Here is an 8,942-nt window from a genome sequence, read left to right as displayed (position 1 = left end):
ACTATAGAAAGCCTGCACGCAGCAACAAAGCCCCAATGCAGCCAACAAAGTAAAAAATAAAATAAATTTTTTAAAAAAGACCCTGTTAAGAAAACAAACAAAAACAAAAAGAACAGCATCAGTCTCCAAGCTCTGGAGATGCTAAGAAACCAAGTAATGTATAATGTTTTACCAGCTCACCTGGGTCTAAGATACAGTTATCTGGGGGTGAAAACTTTGTTGGTTAAGCAGAGACAGAAATTTCAATTTCAGAAACTGGACTATTATCATAACATTTTAAGTTTCCCTTTGATTTCAGAAATGTTCTCTTTGAATAGAATCTGCCACTACCACACCTGTGATGGAGGAAGAGCAGACTATTCTTGGTGGCCAGATGATGAGAGTGAGAACTAATGTAAGAAAATTCCAAGGAGGAAGTGAGAGGTGCTGGGGGAGAGGGGCCGCATGAAGCCCATGAAGATGGGCGATAATGTTGGGGAGGAAAATTTGGATAAGTTAATGGAGGGTTTTGAATATGCCCTAAGGATCTCAGACTTTATTTAGTAGGCAGTGAGGTGTCAATAAAGGTTTGTGAGTAAAGATTTGTGAGTTTTGATATGATTGTTCTATATAATATGTTAGCTATTCCTTCCAAGTACATGTTATTCCCTAATTAGATAGGCATGCCACCTAAGTCTTCATCCAAGTTTTAGGAATGTCGAACAGAGCAGGCTAGAGGGAGGCCAGCAACATCCCTTCTTAAGAGAACACTGCACCTTTACTGACATCAGTACTTTGGGGGTATAGCTTCCAGGCTGTTTTCAATCTAACAGCAATTTACTATGTTGTCATCAGTTAAAATCCCCTTCTGACTTATAAAGTTATCATGAGAAACTTTGTCCTGTTTCACTGGCACAAGTCCTTACTGTCCTCTGTGATCCCAGGAGAGAAAACTAGGTTTGTCTGGTACATCCTGATTTCAATGAGTCCATGCTGATTCCTAGTGTTCACATTCAAAGTGTTTTCTGGCCTTTCAGTTAATAGTGCCATTTAATAATAACTCTTGGATCTTGCCAGAAAATAACATCAACTGTCATTTCTTTGGGGAAGGAGCAAATGAGTTTCTTGCAATAAAGTAGGGCTAAGGGCAAACAGGAGAGATGGCAAGGCTCAATGCTGAGAGGGTGTGACAAACCTGGCTACGATTCATCAAATTTTAGATGTAGGATTTTAAAGAAGACTAGCACAGCAAACAACAGCAAAGAGTGAGCAGTGCATAGGACCCAAGATTCAGTATATAGGCCTTTACCATCCCACATGACCATCAGGCAGTATTGTCCCAGCTAAGTCACAGCTGCTTAGGGGTAGGCCTGGCACCACATTCCAGAACTTCTAATGTCTAACATCCTACTGCCCTGTAACACTGCATCTTGAGGCAGAGCACAAGGCAATGGACTCCCCAGCTCAAAGAGCATCTTTAGACTCTCTAAAATAGCAGTTCTCAAAATGCAGTCCAGAAACACTTTTAAGGAGTCTGCAAGGTCAAAACTCTTCTCATAAGAATACTAAGACGTCATTTTCATTGTCTTCCCTTACAAGTGTACAGCAGAATCTTCCACAGGGTAAGTGTAATGTGTTGCTGGAATAGATTAAATGCAGAAGCAGATATGAGAATCCAGCTGTCTTCTATTAGGCCAGGTATTAAAGAGGTTTGCAAAAATATAAAACAATGACACTCTTCTCACTAACTTTTATTTTGGACAATAGTTATTTTTCCTTAAAATATGTTATTTACAGGTCGAAAAAGATGGCGGCGAAGTAGAGGGACGTGGAGTGCATCCCTCTCCACAGATGCATTGGGAATGCACGGAAGGACGCAGTCATTCCCACAGAGAACCAGCTGAACACCAGCAGACGGCTCTTGGACACCAGAAAGGACCGCGGGGAGCCTGACATAGCAGGTAGGGAGGCATCTACAAAGGCTCAAAGAGGGTGAAGCAGCGGAGCTGTGGCAGACGGGAGGGAGTGAGAAACATATGGAGGGTCCGCAGCGCAGCTCAGCGTTCCCGGACCGAGACGTTGATCCGGGGCTGAACGGAGGGTCCGGGAGTGGAAGCGTGGGAACCGGAGAGCTGGTGCAGGGTGAGAAACATTGTTGCTGGTAGGGTGACGGACCGAGAGGACAGGAGGGAGGAGGTCCGCGGAGAGGAGTGCCCGTCCCTGAGAGCTGCCAGGCCACAACGGCGGCTTGAGGCTGCAGGCTCTTGGGCGGGGGGAGGAGCCCCACGCGTAGCCTCTCTCTCTCTTTCGGCTCCTCTGCAACAGGCAGTGGAGAGACGCCCTGCGGGCCACCTAAGGCGCTCAGGGATAACAAGCACTCTCAGGCCCTCGGGCGGGGCTAGATTAAAACCCCTTGCAATGCCAGCAGCAGGGAGGCTGCTGAGAGAAAAAAAAAAAACAACAACAGCAACAACAAAAAAAACCCCGAGAGAAGCCCAACTTCAAGACTTTCTGTTTACGCCTGAGCCACCAGCGTCCTTCTGCAACAGGCACCTCCAAGCCCGACTGAAACAACAGTGCGCCACTGCTCACTCACTCCCAGGAGAAGGAGCCACTTTGGACCCTCTCCCTCCCCACACACCGACGCTTACAGATGAACAATAAAGGAACCTCTGCTGGTCACAGAATAATGCAAAAAAACCCAAGGCAAGAGGGACACTTACAGCTGAGACGCTAAGGAAACAGAAATAGTCGTATGAATACCTATTGAACTGGTCCATTCTGGGATCAGTTCTGGATTTTTTTTTTTCTCTCTCTCTCTCTCTTTTTTTTTTCTTTATTAAATACAATCTTAGCCCTAAGGGATCTACAAGTTTTATAACATAATTTTTTAATGATATTTTTTATCCTTTTTTTTTTTTTTTGCCTTTTTATATACTTCTATATCTAGCTAAGTTTTTGGTAGTTTGGACAATATATCTCTCATACTTTCCTTTCATCCCTATCTTTTATACATTTCTATTCCTTTCTTTTTATTTGCATATTTCCAACCACATTACGCTCTTCTGTTCCCCTTTCTTCCAGCCTTTTTAAGTTTATTTTATCTTAACATACTTATAAGCAACACTATCGGTCTGCTCAGACTCCTTGCTCTATTCTCCAGATGACGCACTGCCTTGGTATTTAATATTAGGCTTTTCTCTTTATCTTAGTTCTTAGTACAGTTGTCTAATTACATTCTGAGAATCTCCATTCTCTCTGGTGGTACTCTGGCTCTTTTCTATATTTGATCCTAGCTTACAAAATCTCCCTGGATTAATGTTTGTATGTGTAAGGTGTTATTTGTTTGTTTGTTTGCTTTTGCTTTTGTCTCTGATTTGTTCTGTTTCAGTTGTCAATTTCTGTTGGGTTTCTCTTTGAATATCTGATAGCACACTGGGGTTCTGTCAGGTCTTTCTAGAGCCTTATGTCCTAATGGATCCAGTAATTGTGTGTCTTATACATGTATGTGTTTCCTAGACTTAATATTTGTTTAACCCAACACTTGGACATTAGTCTGAGGCTTGGACAGTCTTCTATAAACACCTCTATCACCAGGACAAGCAACCCCAAAAGTTTGGACAACCATGAGGAAACAAAGAAACACCATGCAGGCAAAGGAGCAGGAAAAAAACCCACAAGACGAAATAAATGAGGAGGAAATAGGAAAAATGCCTGAAAAAGAATTCAGAGTAATGATAGTAAAAATGATACAAAATCTCGATAACAAAATAGAGAAAGTATAAGAAACAGTTCATAAGAACTCAGAAAAACAAACAGCAATGGATAACAAAATAACTGAAATTAAAAATACTCTAGATGGTATAACCAGCAGAATGACTGAGGCAGAAGAACGAATAAGTGAGTTGGAAGATAAAATGGGGGAAATAACTGCCACAGAGCAGGAAAAAGAGAAAAGAATAAAAAGAATAGAAGACAGTCTCAGAGACCTCAGTGATAACATTAAGCGTACCAACATTCGAATTATAGGCATCCCAGAAGAAGAAGAAAACAAGAAAGGGTCTGAGAAAATATTTGAAGAGGTTCTAGTGGAAACCATCCCCAACATGGGAAAGGAAATAATTAACCAAGTCCAAGAAGCACAGAGAGTCCCATACAGAATAAACCCAAGGAGAAATACACCAAGGCACATATTAATCAAACTAATGACAATTAAACACAAAGAAAAAATATTAAAAGCAGCAAGAGAAAAGCAACAAACAACATATAAGGGAAAACCCATAAGGATAACAGCTGACCTTTCTACAGAAACTCTGCAGGCCAGAAGGGAATGGCAGGATATATTGAAAGTCCTGAAAGAGAGAAACCTACAGCCAAGAATACTCTACCCAGCAAGAATCTCATTCAATTTGAGGGAGAAATCAAAAGCTTTCCAGACAAGCAAAAGGTAAGAGAATTCAGCACCACCAAACCAGCCTTACAACAAGTGCTAAAGGAACTTCTCTAAGTAGGAAACACAAGAAAAGGAAAACACCTACAAATACAAACCCAAAACAATTCAGAAAATGGTCATTGGAACACACATGTCAATAATCACCTTAAATGTAAATGGATTAAATGCTCCAACCAAAAGACACAGACTGGCTGAATGGATACAAAAACAAGACCCTTCTATATGCTGCCTACAAGAAACCCACTTCAGACCAAGGGATACATATAGATTGAAAGTAAAGGGATGGAAAAAGATATTCCATGCAAATGGAAGTCAAAAGGAAGCTGGAGTAGCAAGACTCATATCAGACAAATTAGACTTGAAAGTAAAGACTATTACAAGAGACAAGGAAGGACACTACATAATGATCAAGGGATCCATCTAAGAAGAACATATCACAATGGTAAATATCTATGCCCCCAATATAGGAGCACCTCAATACATAAGGCAAATGCTAACAGCTATAAAACGGAACATCGACAGTAACACAATAATAGTGGGAGACTTGAACACCCCACTTACATCAATGGACAGATCATCCAAACAGAAAATAAATAGACACAAAAGCTTTAAATGACACATTAGACCATCTCGACTTAATTGATATTTATAGGACATTCCATCCAAAAACGACAGACTACACTTTCTTCTCAAGTGCACACGGAACATTTTCCAGGATAGATCACATCTTGGGTCACAAATCAAACCTCGGCAAATTCAAGAAAATTGAAATCATATCAAGCATCTTCTCAGACCACAACGCCATGAGACTAGATATCAATTACAGGAAAAAAACTGCAAAAAATACAAACACATGGAGGCTAAACAATTCACTCTTAAACAACCAAGGAATCACTAAAGAAATCAAAGAGGAAATCAAAAAATATCTAGAAACAAATGACAATGAAAACACAACAACCCAAAACCTATGGGACGCAGCAAAAGCAGTTCTAAGAGGAAAGTTTATAGCAATACAGTCCTACCTTAAGAAAGAAGAAAATTATCGAATAAACAACCTAACCTTACACCTAAAACAACTAGAGAAAGAAGAACAAAGAAACCCCAAAGTGAGCAGAAGGAAAGAAATCATAAAGATCAGAGCAGAAATAAATGAAAAAGAAAGGAAGGAAACCATAGCAAAAATAAATAAAACTAAAAGCTGGTTCTTTGAGAAGATTAACAAAATTGATAAACCATTAGCCAGACTCTTCAAGAAAAAAACGGGAGAAGATGCAAATCAACAGAATTAGAAATGAAAAAGGAGAAGTAACAACAGACACCACAGAAATACAAAACATCATGAGAGACTACTACAAGCAACTATATGCCAATAAATTGGATAACCTGGAAGAAGTGGATACATTCTTAGAAAAAGACAATCTTCCAAGACTGAACCAGGAAGAAATAGAAACCATGAACAGACCAATCACAAGTACAGAAATTGAGGCAGTGATTAAAAATCTCCCAACTCACAAAAGCCCAGGACCAGATGGGTTCACGGGCAAATTCTATCAAACATTTAGAGAAGAGCTAACACCTATCCTTCTCAAACTCTTCCAAAATACTGCAGAAGGCAGAGCACTCCCAAACTCATTATACGAGGCTACCATCACCCTGATACCAAAACCAGGCAAAGATGTCACAAAAAAAGAAAACTACAGACCAATATCACTGATGAATATAGATGCAAAAATCCTCAACAAAATACTAGCTAACAGACTCCAACAGCACACTAAAAAAATCATACACCATGATCAAGTGGGGTTTATCCCTGGGATGCAAGGATTCTTCAATATACGCAAATCAATCAATGTGATACATCATATCAACAACTTGAAGGATAAAAACCATATGATCATTTCAATAGATGCAGAAAAAGCTTTTGACAAAGTTCAACATCCATTTATGATAAAAGCTCTCCAGAAAATGGGCATAGAAGGAAATTACCTCAACATAATAAAAGCCATATACGAGAAACCAAAAGCCAACATCATTCTCAATGGGGAAAAACTGGAAGAATTCCCTCTAAGAACAGAAACAGGACAAGGGTGTTCACTCTCACCACTATTATTCAACATAATTTTGGAAGTGTTAGCCACAGCAATCAGAGAAGAAAAAGAAATAAAAGGAATCCAAATTGGAAAAGAAGAAGTAAAATTGTCACTCTTTGCAGATGACATGATATTATATATAGAAAACCCTAAAGACTCTACCAGAAAACTGCTAGCACTCATTGATGAGTTTAGTAAAGTAGCAGGATACAAAATGAATGCACAGAAATCTCTTGCATTCCTATACACGAACAATGGAAGAGCAGAAAGAGAAATTAAGGAAACTCTCCCATTTACCATTGCAACCAAAAGAATAAAATACCTAGGAATAAACCTGCCTAAGGAGGCAAAAGATCTGTATGCAGAAAACTTTAAGACATTGATGAAAGAAATCAAAGATGACACAAACAGATGGAGGGACATACCATGTTCCTGGATTGGAAGAATCAACATAGTGAAAATGACTGTACTACCCAAAGCAATTTACAGATTCAATGCAATCCTGATCAAATTACCAATGGCATTTTTCACAGAACTAGAGCAAGAAATCTTACGATTTGTATGGAAACGCAAAAGACCCCGAATAGCCAAAGCAATCTTGAGAAGGAAAAATGGAGTTGGTGGAATCAGGCTTCCTGACCTCAAACTATACTACAAGGCCATGGTGATCAAGACAGTATGGTACTGGCACAAAAATAGAAAGGAAGACCATTGGAATAGAATAGAGAACTCAGAAGTAAGCGCAAACACATATGGGCACCTTATCTTTGACAAAGGAGGCACGAGTATACAATGGAAAAAAGACAGCCTCTTCAATAAGTGGTGCTGGGAAAATTGGACAGCAACATGTAAAAGAATGAAATTAGAACACTTCCTAACACCATACACAAAAATAAACTCCAAATGGATTAAAGACCTCCATGTAAGGCCAGACACTATAAAACTCCTAGAGCAAAACATAGGCAGAACACTCTATGACATCCATCAAAGCAAGATCCATTTTGACCCACCTCCTAGAATCATGGAAATAAAATCAAGAATAAACAAATGGGACCTCATGAAACTTAAAAGCTTTTGCACAGTGAAAGAAACCATAAACAAGACTAGAAGGCAACCCTCAGAATGGGAAAAAATAATTGCCTATGAAACAACGGACAAAGGATTAACCTCCAAAATATACAAGCAGCTCATGCAGCTTCATACCAAAAAAGCAAATAACCCAATCCACAAATGGGCAGAAGACCTAAATAGACATTTCTCCAAAGAAGACATACAGATGGCCAACAAACACATGAAAAGATGCTCAACATCACTCATCATCAGAGAAATGCAAGTCAAAGCCACAATGACGTATCACCTCACACCGATCAGAATGGCCATCATCACAAAATCTGGAAACAACAAATGTTGGAGAGGGTGTGGAGAAAAGGGAACTCTCCTGCACTGTTGGTGGGACTGTAAGTTGGTACAGCCACTATGGAAAACAATTTGGAGGTTCCTTAAAAACTACAAATAGAACTTCCATATGATCCAATCATCCCACTCCTGGGCATATACCCAAAGAAAACCATAATCCCAAAAGAAACTTGTACCGTAATGTTTATTGCAGCACTATTTACAATAGCCAGGACATGGAAGCAACCTAAATGCCCATCAACAAATGAATGGATAAAGAAGATGTGGCATATATACACAATGGAATATTACTCAGCTCTAAGAAGGGATGAGATGGAGCTATATGTAATGAGGTGGATAGAACTACAATCTGTCATACATAGTGAAGTAAGTCAGAAAGAGAAGGACAAATATTGTATGCTAACTCACATATACGGAATCTAAAAATGGTACTGATGAACTCAGTGACAAGAACAAGGACGCAGATACAGAGAATGGACTGGAGAACTCGAGGTATGGGAGGGGGTGGGGGGTGAAGGGGAAACTGAGATGAAGCGAGAGAGTAGCACAGACATATATATACTACCAACTGTAAAATAGATAGTCAGTGGGAAGTTGTTGTATAACAAAGGGAGTCCAACTGGAGGATGGAAGATGCCTTAGAGGACTGGGGCGGGGAGGGTGGGGGGGACTCGAGGGGGGGGCGTCAAGGAAGGGAGGGAATACGGGGATATGTGTATAAAAACAGATGATTGAACCTGGTGTACCCCCCAAAAAAATTAAAAAAAAATATGTTATTTATGTTAATATATGTGGCTTTATTATTTTTAAATGAATTAGATTTCATTTTAATTTCTTATATGATAAATATTGACAGGTATAATTCACACAAATAAAAAGCTGTTTGACGTCCTCAAGGACTTATTTATTTACACATATATTTTAAAAATTTAGTTTGCAATACAGTTGACATGCAATGTTGTTAGTTTCAGGTGATACCGTGATTTGACATGTGCATACCTTAT

This window comes from Hippopotamus amphibius, chromosome 8 (genome assembly GCF_030028045.1).
Source record: "Hippopotamus amphibius kiboko isolate mHipAmp2 chromosome 8, mHipAmp2.hap2, whole genome shotgun sequence".
Classification (NCBI taxonomy): Eukaryota; Metazoa; Chordata; class Mammalia; order Artiodactyla; family Hippopotamidae; genus Hippopotamus; species Hippopotamus amphibius.
The sequence above is the reverse complement of the archived record's forward strand: the minus strand, read 5'-3'. Positions refer to the sequence as shown.